This window comes from Triticum dicoccoides, chromosome 7B, assembly GCF_002162155.2.
Source record: "Triticum dicoccoides isolate Atlit2015 ecotype Zavitan chromosome 7B, WEW_v2.0, whole genome shotgun sequence".
Taxonomy (NCBI): Eukaryota; Viridiplantae; Streptophyta; class Magnoliopsida; order Poales; family Poaceae; genus Triticum; species Triticum dicoccoides.
Window position 1 is genome coordinate 356,039,251 of NC_041393.1, and position 15,528 is coordinate 356,054,778.

The following is a 15,528-nucleotide window of genomic DNA, read 5'->3' on the forward strand; positions in this document are numbered from 1 at the left end:
AGACATATATAGGGCTTCCAAAGGAATGGCATAATAGAGCATAACATCGACAGAAAAACATGTCAACTAAGCATCTCCAGATTATGCATGGATTAATTGGTAACATCAAGCAAACATGGCATCATGATATGACAGAAACAGACTTGACAGAACATTAACAACAAGTAGCCCACTTCATAAGCTTGATGCACCAACTATAAAGCATATCCTAATACATGGAATGCACCCTTGTAAATATGTCATGATTAGTCTCCTAAAACATGTAGACATATGCTCAAAATAAACTCACACAAAAAGATATAAAAATGACAAATAGGCAAGTTATAACAGTTTTCAGTAGTTAACGGCAACATGCACTTTTGCAATAGGGATTAAGATTTCAAAATCTCCCTAACATGAATGCAACAGAAACCAACATGTATAACATGAAGAACAGAACATGTGCATATCAAGATCATCATCATAGGATCAACAGGGACAAAGTTACACCACTCACAAGATGCATACATGATATTGACAAGCAACAGATTCCAACAATTTATATCACCTAGCAGTTTTGCAACGAAGATTAATGCATCAATATGAACAGTAACATGCGTACAAATGCGACTAGCATGTAGAGCATCAAGTGATGAACATTTTGACATATCATACACGCAAAACAAAGCAAGATGCACAAAGTTATGATAATGCAAGCATGGCAACATGAGATTGCAGAAAACTGGGACTTGGAGAAAGAAACTGACGAGCGACCGCAATATAGTAAAATATTGCACAAGTGAGAAATAACTGCCGAGTCCTCATATCGGGCCCGTGGGCCGGTTTGGGGATGGGTTGGAGAAAAACCGTGCGTCGGTTCCACGGTTCGGGGAGGTCGAGTGGAGTCCGAGGTGGACCGGCCGAACCAGGCAGGGTCGGGCCGGACCAGACGGCCGGGACCTCACGGGGTCGGCCGGCGGGGGTTGGTGCAGGGATGGCACCGACGGCGACAAGAAGACCAGCAACGACGCAGGTCGTAGGGAGGCCGTGGAGGCTGGGAACGGCGTCGGAGGAGGCGGATCCGGTAGATCCGGGCGCGCCTCGCCGGGACTATTTAGGGGCGGGGTCCGGTGAAGGCCTCCGACGCGGGTAGCGAGCTTCCGCGGCAGAGGACAGCGAGGGGCAGCACTGGAGGGAGACGGGAGGTGCGGGCGCGGCGGCGGCGGTTCCGGGGAAGGCGTAGTGCCGCTCCGGCGGGTGGCAGTGGTCGCAGGAAGACGACGAGGCGAATGGAAGCGGATGAAGCTCCGAGGCGACGGCGGCGGCGCTGGTTCGGCGCGGGAGGAGGTGCGGGTCGGGGAAGAAGCCGCGGGCAGCGGCGGGCGCTGGTTCGGGCCCAACGGGCCAGATCTGGGCTCGCGGGCCCGGCGGCTGTGGGGGAGCCAGCAGCGGCGATAGGTGGCAGCGCGGGATTGGTCCGGGCACGGTGGCAGACACGTCCGGTGACGGCGCGGACATGTCCGGTGGCGGGAGGAGGAAGAAGCTAGGGTTTTGGACCCGGATTTGGACGGGAGGAGGTGTTTATATAGGTAGAGGGAGCTAGGAGAGTCCAAATGAGGTGCGGTTTTCGCCCACACGATCGTGATCCAGCGACGGATAGCATGGAGCGGGTTTAGATGGGTTAGTTGGCTGTAGTGAAGGGGTGCTGGGCTGCAAAGAGAGAGGGGTTTCGTTTAACTCGTTTAACCATTGGGGCATCAAACGACCTCCAAATGGAACGAAGTTTGACAGACGGTCTACCAGTGATATACCAAGGCCACTCAGCAAATCTCGGCCCATTCCGAGAACGTTTTTCTGCGGTTCACAAAACAAGGAGTGAGAGGTGCAATGGGTGCATGCGAGTGTGTCTGGGGTCAGAACGGACAACAAAGAGAACATGGGGAACCCGAATGGATGCAAGTTTTGAAAAACATGCAGATGATGACATGGCAAAATGCAACACGCAAGCAAATGACATGGCAACGATGGAGAATAACTGGAAGACACCTGGCGCATCGGTCTCGGGGTGTTATAATTTAGTTCTGCATTGTTCTTGTAATTATTTGTTGACCTTCATCACTGTACTTATATTGTTAGCTAGTTCTTCATATACACTTTGCAGATTATTTTCCCTTGCCCTCCATTTTCTACACATCAGATCTATATTCACTCTTGCCAAAATATTGAATGAAGCCAATGTTACTGAAGAAGTTTAGCTCTGCATTCCTCTTGTCAGTGCCTTTTGCCTATATGTTGTATTTGTATTTGTGAAGGAAATATGCCCTAGAGGCAATAATAAAGTTGTTATTTATATTTCCTTATATGATGATAAATGTTTATTATTCACGCTAGAATTGTATTAACCGGAAACTTAGTACATGTGTGGATACATAGACAAAACATAGTGTCCCTAGTATGCCTCTACTTGACTAGCTCGTTAATCAAAGATGGTTATGTTTCCTATCCATAGACATGTGTTGTCATTTGATGAACGGGATCACATCATTAGAGAATGATGTGATGGACAAGACCCATCTGTTATCTTATCATAATGATCGTTAAGTTCTATTTCTACTACTTTCTTCATGACTTATACATGTTCCTCTGACTATGAGATTATGCAACTCTTGAATACCATAGGAACACTTTGTGTGCTATCAAACATCACAACGTATCTGGGTGATTATAAAGATGCTCTACAAGTGTATCTGAAGGTGTTTGTTGGGTTGGCATAGATCGAGAATAGGATTTGTCACTCCGTGTATCGGAGAGGTATCTCTGGGCCCTGTCGGTAATGCTCATCACTATAAGCCTTCTAAGCAATGTAACTAATATGTTAGTTGCAGGATGAAGCATTATGGAATGGGTAAAGAGATATGCCGGTAACGAGATTGAACTTGGTATGATGATACCAACGATCGAATCTCGGGCAAGTAACATACTGATGACAAAGGGAACAACGTATGTTGTTGTGCGGTTTGATCGATAAAGATCTTCCTAGAATATGTAGGAGCCAATATGAGCATCCAGTTTCCGCTATTTGTTATTGATCGGAGATGTGTCTCGATCATGTCTACATAGTTCTCAAACCCGTAGGGTCCACATGCTTAACGTTCTGTGACGATTTGTATTATGAGTTACGTGTTTTTGATGACCGAAGTTTGTTCGGAGTCCTGGATGAGATCACGAACATGACGAGGAGTCTCGAAATGGTTGAGATATAAAGAAAGATATATTGGACAAAGTTATTTGGACACTAGAAGAGTTCCAATAGGTACCGGGTAAAAACGGGGTGCCAGAGGGGTTACAGGAACTCCCTGGGGAAGCAATGGGCCATCATGGCCCATAGGGGAGAGAGAGGGCAGCCCACAAGGGGGTGGCGCACCCCCCATGGGGAGTCCAAATAGGACTAGGGGAGGGGGTGCGACCCCCTTTCCCTCTCGCTCTCCCTCTCCCTTCCTTCTTCCCCCTTCCACCAAAGGGAATCCTACTAGGACTTGGAGTCCTAGTAGGACTCCTCTCTCTTGGCGCGCCTACAGGGGCCAGCCGGCCTCCCCCTCTCCTCCTTTATATAGGGGGGCAAAGGGTCACCCCAAATCACATCAATTGTTCTCTTTGCCGTGTGCGGTGCCCCCCTCCACTGTTTACTCCTCCGGTCTTAGCATCCTAGTGCTTAGGTGAAGCCCTGCGCGGATCACATCATCAACACCGTCACCACACCGTCATGCTGACGGAACTCTCTCTCCACCCTCTACTGGATGAAGAGTTCGAGGGACATCATCGAGCTGAATGTGTGCCAAACACGGAGGTGTCATACGTTCAGTACTTGGATCGGTTGGATCGTGAAGATGTTCGACTACATCAACCGCGTGAACTAAAGCTTCCACTTTTGTTCTATGAGGGTGCGTGGACACACTCTCCCCCTCTCGTCGCTATTCATCTCCTAGATAGATATTGCGTGATCAAAGGATTTTTTTTGAAATTGCATGCTACGTTCCCCAACAGTGGCATCCGAGCCAGGTCTATGCGTAGATGATATGCACGAGTAGAACACAAAGAGTTGTGGGTGATAATAGTCATACTTCTTACCACCAACGTCTTACTTTGATTCGGCACTATTGTTGGATGAAGTGGTCCGGACCGACATTACATGATTGCGTTCATGAGACTGGTTCTACTAACGTGCTTGGCACACAGGTGGCTGGCGGGTGTCTTTTTCTCCAACTTTAGTTGAATCGAGTTTGACTACGGCAGGTCCTTGTTGAAGGTTAAAATAGCACACTTGACAAAAAATCGTTGTGGTTATGACGCGCGGGTAAGAACGGTTCTTGCTAGAAGCCCATAGTATCCACGTAAAACTTGCAACAACAAAGTAGAGGACGTCTAACTTGTTTTTGCAGGGAATGTTGTGATGTGATATGGTCAAGACATGATGTGATATAAATTGTTGTATGAGATGATCATGTTTTCTAACAAAGTTATCGGCAACTAGCAGGAGCCATATGGTTGTTGCTTTATTGTATGAAATGCAATCTCCATGTAATTGCTTTACTTTATCACTAAGCGGTAGCGATAGTCATAGAGGAAATAGTTAGCGAGACGACAACGATGCTACGTTGGAGATCAATGTGTCAAGCCAGTGACGATGGAGATCATGATGGTGCTTTGGAGATGGAGATCAAAGGCACAAGATGATGATGGCCATATTGTGTCACATATTTTCTTTGCATATGATGTTTATCTTTTATGCATCTTATTTTGCTTAGTACGGCGGTAGCATTATAGGATGACCCCTCACTAAATTTAAAGGTATAAGTGTTCTCCCTGAGGATGCATCGTTGCTACAGTTCATCGTGCCGAGACACCACGTGATGATCGGGTGTGATAAGCTCTACGTTCACATACAACTGGTGCAATCCCGTTTTGCACATGCAGAATACTCGAGTTAAACTTGACAAGCCTACCATATGCAGATAAGGCCTTGGAACACTCAGACCGAAAGGTCAAACGTGAATCATAGAGTAGATATGATCAACATAGAGATGTTCACCATTCAAAACTACTACATCTCACGTGATGATCGGACATGGTTTAGTTGATATGGATCACATGATCATTTAGATGACTAGAGGGATATCTATCTAAGTGGGAGTGCTTTAGTAATATGATTAATTGAACATTAATTTATCATGAACTTAGTCCTGATAGTTTTTTGCATATCTATGTTATTGTAGATCAATGGCCCGTTCTACCGTTCCCTTGAATTTTAATGCATTCCTAGAGAAAGCTAAGTTGAAAGATGATGGTAGCAATTACACGGACTAGGTCCGTCACTTGAGGATTATCCTCATTGCTGCACAGAAGAATTACATACTGGAAGCAACACTAAGTGTACCACCTGCGCCAGCAACTGCAAACATTGTGAATGCATGGCAGTCGCGTGTTGATCACTTCTCGATAGTTCAGTGTGTCATGATTTACGGCTTAGAATCGGGACTTCAAAGAGATTTTGAACGTCGTGGAGCATATGAGATGTTCCAGGAGTTGAAGTTAATATTTCAAGCAAATGCCCGAGTTGAGAGATATGAAGTCTCCAACAAGTTTGATAGCTGCAAAATGGAGGATAACAGTTCTGTCAGTGAACACATACTCAGAATGCCTGAGGTACCATTACCACTTGTCGGATTTCGGGTTCCATAAACTCTTGATAGGTTTGAACTCTGGGGTGCGTGCGGAGATCTCAACCTACCCAGCCTGCCTACTCGCGATCCTCACAGCCTAGTGCGTCGAGCTCAAAGGGACAGACAGACATAACAGTTTATCCTGGTTTGGGCCACCTTGCGGTGTAATACCCTACTCCAGCTTTGTGGTGGATTGCCTCGAGGGGATGATGAACTAGTACAGTGGACGAACAGCCTCAAGAGGCGAGGTGTTCTTGAGCTCGGGTGAGCTGGTGAAGGAGGAATGGCTCCGCTCCATCCGGGATCCCCTTCTATGGTGGTGGCTAAGTCCTATTTATAGTGGCCTTGGTCCTCTTCCCAAATGTTGGCGGGAAGGGATCCCACAACGACCAGATTTGAATGGGGACAAGAAGTACACCCTATCCTTGCTAAAGTGGTCTTCGCCTGCAAAAGCCTCTGGCCGTGACGCGGCAGTGGGCTCGGTGATGACCTCCGTCCTGCCGTCCTGGCGGTCTTGGTCTTGTTGCACCAGAATGGAAACCTTTGGCTGATTCCTCGGGACTCCGCGCCTGCTGCTTGCCTCCTTTGCACCAAAGAGGAAACTGCACCTGCTGGCACCCGCCTAGCCTTGGTCGTCATGGCTCACGTCAACTGAGCCTCGTGAGGTGCACCTTGCATAGAAGTCTCCGCTCCCCGGGAGCTAGCTTGAGGAGGCCTATCCCCTTGGAGGTCTTGGCGTCGCCCGCCTCGCGAGGCTTGGACCCTCGTGAGGGTCTTGAGTTGTTGATGCTGAAGCTGGGCTGTCCCAGGCCGTCGATGGAGCCACGCAGTGGGCCGCAGACAGGCAAGTCTGGGTACCCCCGTATCCAGAATGCTGACAGTAGCCCCGGGCCCAAGGCACGCTCTGACTTGGCTTCTAGGAGAAGCCAAGGGCAAGTGCGGAGTGCCGCGGGCCGTAACCGCCTGCAGCTTTGAATGACGCATGTCGATTGATGGGACGTAGGCGTCTCCACTTCCCCAAGCTGCCTCGGCAACAGTTCAACTTGACGAGTCGATGCTGCATGCAGAAGATCATCATTAAGCGAGGTCGTGAAGGCCGGCGGTTGGCATCCCTCCGGCTATAAATGAGGGGAGGGACAGAGCCCCCTCGCTCATCTCTTCTTCCGTCTTCTCGCTGCTCGTCCCCTTTTCCTTCTCCATCTTGTTGTTGCTTCCATGGCGCCGATTAGGAGGTTTTCTGTGGCCAAAAAGGGAAAGGCCCCTCAGCAGGGGCCTAACCCTCTCCTGCTGAAGAAGTGGTTTCACCGTCCCCACGACGCCAGCGCGAGGCAGGAGGTGACTAGGTCTTGGCAATTAAGCCCTCCGCCCGGTTTCCCCTTCCTCTGTACGCCCGCGTACAGGACGGTGACGTGTGCCGTCGAGCAATCCTAGGTGGCGAAGGATAGGACGCTGCCGTCTTGCCTGCCGAGCCGCGGACTCACGCCGAGGGCAGCTCACGTGAGTACGTGGTGTGGGCAGCGATGCCACCCGCCTCGTGGATATGGCTCCCTAGGTTCTTCACCGATGAGCTGCTGCCGAGGGGGCCACTTGAGCTGTGGCTGCAGCACACCGGGTGCTGCAGCCTGGCCACCGAGGCTGAGGTTGAGCTGGTGCCCCCTAACGACGTCTTCATAACCCGTGAATGGGGCGAGGTTGTCCGAGCCTACCGCATGGAGGGGCCCCTCACGATCCACTTCAAGTACGATGGCGCCTCCACCTTGTTCTTCAAGGTCTTCAACGAGGAGGGTCGGCGGTTGGAGTACTGCCCCGGGGGGAGGCTGCCCGCAGGATGCGGCCGTGGGCACCGAACCTGCTTCCATCCCTATTGGTGCCTCCTCCAGCAGCAGCAATGACTCTTGGGAATCCAGCGATTCTCCTGAGCTCAGCAAATTTCCGAAGTCTAGAGATGACAGGTCGCGATTCCATGGTCAAGACCAGGGGTGACAGCGGCAGCAGCTGCTCCTCGGCATCATCGGTGATGCGTGCTGGCCTTATCAAAGCTTTTCTTCTTTCGTTTCCCTGTGCGGAATCAGGAATAGCCCTGCGGAGGCATGTAAGGATCGAAATGTTTTAATTCCAGCGTTGTTCTTTTGGTCTTTATGATAAAAACCGCGTATCCCAATCTAGCATGGTTCCCCCTTACCTCCCTGTAGGTAGTGTAGCGCTCTATGTTGTCAGGACCCTGTCCCTACGCAGGCTTCAGCTGTCGCTAGTATACGAGGTCACGATATCATGGTCAAGGCTAGGAGGTGAGCGGCCCGAGGTCCGGTGAGAGCTCATGAGGCGCCATGCTCACGAGGTCCGCCTTGGCGTGCAAGAAGCAACCCAAGAAATAGAAAGGGGAGTGAAACAGCCGGAGTGGGACTGCGAGACTCGAGTGTGTGGGTTGCGAGACTCATGTCGTCATGAGAGCAACTTATCTTTTAGCAGACTCGTTGCGATTCCCCTAGGTGGTGTCGAGTCGTGCCTCTACGGTAGCGTCACTAGGTGGGGCCCGCGAAAATAGTCCCCTTTCCTCGCTTGCCTACGTGCTCTACGTCCTCGGGTCCCGGCACTCGAGCAGGCTCAGCCGCCGCTGGTATGCCAGGTCGCGATGTCGTGGTCAACACCAGGGGGTGAGGGCTAGAGAGCCAGTAGGAGCTCGTGAGGTGCGGTGCTCAGGAGCCCCCCTTTAACATACAAGCGACTTGCGGGGTCATGTGGTGCCCGTTGGGGCCTGCCCATAGCTATGCCTTAGGTGAACCTGCATGTTAGCTGGCACAAGATATTGCAACTCCCTATGGTGCTGACTGCCTATCCTTGAACCTTTCACATGAAGACGAAGGCACCGAGGACCTGGTGAGGTGGCGTGCGCGAGGCGGGCCGCGAGCCAGAGCTCGGTCCTCGGGTTTATCAGCACTGCTGGGACGGACCCGAGAATAGGCATCGTGCCTGCATTAGTAGCTTCTGTTGCAGGGCAAGCATAGGACGAGTTGGCAATGTAAGGGGACCGCAAGTCGGATAGGTCTCGAAGCAAGCAGGTGATGGTTGTCGGCGTCCTGGATATGGGGGTATCTAGCCCTGCCTGCCTGGGGCTCACCACGTGCCTACATTGACGGCCTGGTACGGCCTAGCTTCGTCATCAACAACACAATTCCATCGTGAGCAGCCAAGCCTCGTGAGGCGGACGATGCCAAGACCCCCGAGGGGATCGGCCTCCTCAGGCTGGCTCCCGAGGGGCGGAGAGTTCTATGCAAGGTTCCCCTCATGAGGCTTAGCTGACGTGAACCATGACGACCAAGGCCAGGCGAGCGCAGAGCGCAGGTTTCCTCTTCGGTGCAAGGGAGGCAAGCAACAGGTGCAGAGTCCCAATGGATCAACCAAAGGTTTCCATTCTGGTGCAACGAGACCAAGACCGCAAGGACGGCAGGATGGAGGTCATCGACGAGCCCACCGCAACGTCACGACCAGAGGCTTTTCGCAGGCAAAGACTACTTTTGTCAGGATAATCTGTACTACTTGTCCCCTTTCAAATCCGGCAGTTGCGGGATCCCTTCCCGCCAATAATTCAGAGGAGGACGAAGGCCACTATAAATTGGACTAGCCACCACCATAGGAAGACAAGTCAAACTAGCTCAAACCACACCGGCTCAAGAACACCTCACCTCCTGAGGCTTGTTCATCCATTGTACTAGTTCATCCTCATCCCTCCGAGGCAATCCACCAAAACGCTGGAGTAGGGTATTACACCGCAAGGTGGCCCGAACCAGGATAAACTGATGTGTCTCTTGTCTCTTTGAGCTTGACGCGCTAGGCTTACGAGGATCGCGAGTAGGCAGGCTAGGTAGATTGAGATCTCTGCACGCACCCTAGAGTTCAAAGCTCTCAAGGGTTTGCGGATACCTTAATCCAACATTTTGCACGCCAGGTAGGGGTGCATCAGATCTTCTCTTCCGTCGATCGATCCACCACCACTCTGACACCTCCATGGCCGATGCGCGTTGAGCTCGTGCCGAGCATCGGGCCGTAGTCGCCGCCTGTGTCACTCAGACAGCTCCGGCGGGTGATGGTTGTGCCTGTCATGCTCCTTCTTCGGTGGCCAACACCGCCACGGGCCCTGCTGGCCACGAGCAGCAAGCTTCATCGCTGCACCCGTCGGTGCACCGTGACGGGCGCATCGCTGCTCCGTCACTGACCCCATCAGCTTCGTCATCCCATGCGCGTCTCGGCCAGGCGGACGCGCAGGTCACTCTGCTCATGGCACAGGAGCTCCTTCGCTACCATCCAGTTGGTGACCTCTACGAGGATTGGCTCAAGCGGATCACTAAGCTCGTCAGCATCGCGCACGGTGGCTCCACCGAGCCGGCTCGCTCGCTGCCTCAGCAACCACCTGTTGTGGGCGACGTGGCGCACGGGGCTCCTCGACTACCTCAGGCCCAGGGCGCCATCGTCGAGCCAAGGCGTGTGGCTCCACGGCGTGACCCGCCGCGCCCTGCGCCGGCTCGGGATGAAGTGAGCTCCTAGGTGGTGCAGCGTCTACAAGGGGAAGCGTGTGTGCTTCAAGCACCCCAGCTCCAGGCCCTCATACCACCGCGGGAGACGGTGGTGCACCTGCACCATACCTATTTTCACCCCCTCGACGACCTCCAGTGGCCACGGTAAGATGCCGCGCGTTCACACCGGAGCTCCGCAACGTCGTCTAGCCAAGCAAGTTTAAGCCTGACCTGCCTCCACGCTACGACGACACCGCAGACCCCGCCGAGTTCCTGCAGCTCTATGAGCTGAGCATCGAGGCGACCAGCGGCCACGAGAATCATGGCAAACTGGTTCCCGATGGCTCTCAAGGATGGCGCGCGTTCTTGGCTCCTGAACCTGACCGAGGGGTCGGTTTCTTCCGGGGAAGAGATGCACAGCCGCTACATCGCCAACTTCCAGGGCACTTGCACCATCTACCGGCCACGAGTGACCTGCGTCGCATCAGGCAGCAACCTGGGGAGACCCCGCAGAAGTATATCCAGCACTTCAACAATGTTCACCTCAAGATCCCCAAGGTGTCAGACGAGGCCATCATTTCAGCATTCACTGATGGCGTCCGCTATGTCAAGATGAAGGAAGAGCTTGCCATCCACGAGGATTTCTGCATCACTCTAGAGATGTTCAACATGTCGAACAAGTGCACAAGGGCTGAGGAGGGACGCCTCTCCATCCTCGAGCTCCCCGACGCTGATCCAGAAGATAAGAAAACCAAGACGAGGTACGTGAAGTGCAAGGGGCCAGCCGTACTCGCGGCCGAGGCAGAGATGAAGCGCGGCTGCGACCACCCCGAATCATCCAAGAGCAACCGGCCATTCTGCGTCTTCGACAACGTTCATAGCCACAACACCAATGACTACTGGGAGCTCAGGGCCCTCCGTGACGGGCTCCTCGGTCGACGCCCCGAGTGCAACGATCGAGGCTACGGTCGTGGAGGCGGCAGAGGTCGAGGACACTGGGACGGACGCAACCATCGTCAGGAGTGGCGCAACCAGCCTCATGAGGATTGTTGGCAGGGCCAGCCTGGCGAGGGCGCCTGGAGGGAGAAGCCTCGTGAGGAGAGGCCTCAGGGCAATACAGCTCTACCTTCTCTTCCTTCACCGCCGAGAAGGAATGAAGATCACCACCAGGATGAGGGGGTTGGTGTTGGGGTCTACGGTAGGGTGCGTCGACTGCAAATTAAAATTTTCCTACGCGTAGAACATCCAGGAACATGCTACGGGACATGGATCACAGTTTGTTACCACTAGATGCGCAATGCTTTGCAGCGGAAGAAGAGTTAGGGCAGCGCGTCCGCGTGGATTGTCTCCTCCTCGTCCGATCTCCCTCAAACTGCCGGTCGACCGATCCCACGTACAAGTTCACCGGAGCGGCACAAGTGCACTGCCTCTAACGGTATCCGCGCATCCAGGAGGAACACCGTGCGGTGGACTGCTAGGTCCGATCACACAGTCGGCGGCGAGTGGAGGTGGCTATTCGCAACACATGCAAACCCTAGTCGCAACGCCGAAGCGATCAATCGCATGAGTGTGCCGCACTTCCACTTTATATAGGCGTCCGTCGCAGGCTCAACACTTGGGCCTCGCACGGACCCTAAAGCCCAAAGTCTACGGTCACGTTCCTAGTCCAGTTCGGATCACATCCGACCAGTTTCCTATGAACTAACCTCGTAGGTTCCTTCCCTTAAGCGCGCGACCCCTTTAGGTTCAAGTCGGCTTGGTCACAGTTCGGATCACCTCTGACCTGCACGGTTGGTAGCAGCCTCTAGGAAGGCGTGCCGACCACCAAGCAGACTATGAAGCTGGTTAGGCGAACTTGTACAACGTGTCACACTTCTGTTCCCTTTGCTTCATGATATATGTTGTCGGGCTCAAGGCGAGACTGTCATCCTTGTGCTAGCCCGACCTATTTCTCGTTCCAGTGATACCGACCACAATCCGGATTATCTCATAATACTTGTCGCATGGCCATGCTTCTCTTGGTCGGATCACATGAGGGGCCCAGAGTATATCTCTCCTGTTCGGAGGAGCAAATCCCATCTTGCTGGACCATGTCTCGCAGCATGGGTCTGGACAAGCCCGAAACCTACATTTGTAACTACCCAGTCACGGAGTAGCGTTTGGTCGTCACAAAGCAAGTCTGTCACCATCCCGTGGACATGCGTTAGCTCAGGTCTTAGTACATAGAACGTATGTTGTACTAGAGACTCACAGATGATATATCGCTGCGTCTCATAGTTGGGTGTGTCCGACTTGGACCTTATCTCGACTCGGATCCGACTACGTCGAATCTGACCAGACCTTTCCAAGTCCATATTATCCAGTTAGCATCCAATGCTCCATGGCTAGTGAGACCAAGCCATCGACCGTGTCATATGCTAGTCTAGTCGGCTGCGCGTCCACACAACCCTTTCGACTAGGGACCTTTTAGGACAGTCATCATACAATGCATAGTCCCACAAACAAGTCACGTACTTGCTGATACACATCATTGATAATGTCCAAGGACTATCTTTATTCATAAACACATAGGAAATATCATCATACATGATTGCCTCTAGGGCATATCTCCAACAGTCTCCCACTTGCACTAGAGTCAATCAAATAGACATCGATGCCCATAGCTCTAACGTGCCCCTCATGCTTGGGTTGTGGAAGCGGCTTAGTCAACGGATCTGCAACATTTGCATCTGCGTGAATCTTGCATAACTCTACATCACCATTCTTTAGGATCTTTTGTATCAGGTGATATTTCCGATCTATATGTCTGACCTTGTGGTGATTCCTCGTGTCGGTGTACAAAAAGAGGGGTACACTTTTTGTAACCCTATAACTGTGCACGGGCAGTCCGAGCCACGGACACCACCGCACCGAGCAAGGCAAGGGAGGTGAGCCAAGGTGAGGTAGAAGCTCGAAAGAAGAAGAACGACGCCAAGACCAAGATCACAAAGAGCAAAGGGAATGAAGCGGACTCCCCCGACAAGATCCTTGCCGAGGGGCGGTTTTAGCAAACCCGGCAAGACCTTTGCCGTGGCAGCTCGCCCCACACCTACGGAGCGAATCACCCTTGAGTCCACTGCCCTCATGGGGCAAGGATTCGGGAGGCATCCCCGTGGTGGCATGCAGATCTTTGTGAAGACATTCAAGATCAGATACACACTATAGAAGATGACGACCCTTGGCGGGATCCCAGCCAAGGAGGACCACAAGGCCCCCGGCAGGAGCCTTGCCGGGGATGATAGCAGGCGCCATGGCAAGACCCTTGCTGGGGCCCTGGCAAGACCCTTACAGGGGTTATGGCGAGGCCCTTGCCAAGGACACCCGTAGGGCCACCATCAGGCCCACACCAGTTCCAACCTCTACCACCGTTCACATGCAGCTGCCGACCCAACCAGTTGGGCAGGCACCTGTGTGGCGGCAAGCGGATCTTCATGGAGACCCACCGCTGCGCCACCTTAGCTACCTGCCTGCCTACATGGCACTGCGGGCATCGCTGGCCAGGGCGCGTGTCGACACGAAAGGGATCGGCGACGGACAAGACTGGGCTCTCCCCCGTCCCCGATAAAGCAGGGACACCTAAGCACGACGCATTAAATGCGCCTTGTCATGTAATGCGAGGGATAAACCCGTATCACTTTGCCCTTTCCACCTCCTGTGTGCCATGGTGGCAGCCCCTTTCCCTATAAAAGGAGGACCAAGGTGACCAAGAGGGGGATTCGGCTTTTTGGAGCTCCTCACGCCCCATTACTAGCTCAAGAACACAGATAAACAAATGATCAAGGTAGGAGTAGGGTTTTACGCATCCTCGCGGCCCGAACCTGGATAAAGAACCCGTGTGCTATCTGTTCGATCTGCCCTTCTCACAACCCCGCGCCCCTCAACCGTAGTAGGGATTCTCGTGATCCCATAGGTGTCGTCCACGCACCGACATCTTTGGCGCGCCAGGTAGGGGGGCAGTTGTGAGAATCGGCTCTAGCAGTTAGCCCAGCACTCCTTCACCTTCGTGACCCCTGGAGGAGAAAGGAGGCCAGAAGATCGACACTCGAGCGACCGCAAATGGAAGATAAGTTGCGCTGAACCCTTCTTCGTACAACCCTTCTTATTTGATGTTATTTCCCCCCGGAGATGTCACGCCTTTGTATGAGAAACCTGCATGCCAGGGGGCTCTCCCATGATCGGCAACGCCCTTGCCCTGTTTCGAGTCTGCTCAACAACTCAAGTGGCTGCGTCGGGAGTGGCAGAGTAACCTTCCACGACCAACAACGCCCTCGATTCTGACTCGAGTCAAGCTCGACAGTTCGAGTGGCCGCGTTTGGAACAGAAAGGTGGCTCGTCCGGCAGCACGTGCACCCAGCAGGCATTGGGGGTCCGTCCCCAAAATGCTGCTAAGGGCTTCCGTGCCGGCAAGCCTACCTGATCGACGAGGGACGCACATACAAAGAGGAATTGAACAGGGAAATAACATGCATGAAAGTTAAGAGTACTTTAAAGTTATATTACATCACGTCATAGCTGCAGTTCTAACTAAAGATAAAATATGTCTTGATCGGGAACCCACAACGGCGAAGAGGAACGGGATGCTTAATCCCGGCGCTGGCCTTCCACCCTCTTGATTTCGTCGATGCCGTTGGTGATGGGCTTGATGCGCTCTTTGAGCACCGTGAGGTCAACACCATCTGGCAAGCTCTTCATCGAGGCCGCGAAGTCAAGGTCAGGATTCCAGTGCGCCACCTTGGTGAGGACCTTGGTCACGACCCTCCGGCAAAGTCGCCGGGCCTCCTCGGCCAGCGTGGCCGTCCTGTTGGAGTGAAGATAGCCCAAAGCTCCAAGGACGCCCTCGAAGAACTGGGTCAGCTTGGTGTTGATGGTCCCGCTGCGCTCGGGGGTGTACCTCACATTTGGCATCCCCATGGTGGCCAATTGCAAGTTGACCCTGCCGGCGACGACCTCCAGATGGCTGATCCACCTGTTCTCGCCCACCACATATTCCTGGTGGGAGGCGGCCTCATATGCCCGCAGCTGCTTCTCCTCCTCGAGGCTCCTGGTCAAGGTCTCCTCCCGAGCCCTGCTCTCCGACAACATCTTCTCGAGGCCCTCCAGTTTCAGCTTGAGGTCTCTGATGGAGTTCCGCGCGTCGGAGAACTCCCCAGTCCTGCTGATGACTGCTCCTTGCGCCTCTACCAAGGCGCGGTTGAGCGTGTTCTTCTCGCCGGACAGCTTGAGGGCCTGCTCCTTCAGTTCATCCCACCCTGCTTCCAGCTCCTTCACCTTGCCGGCAT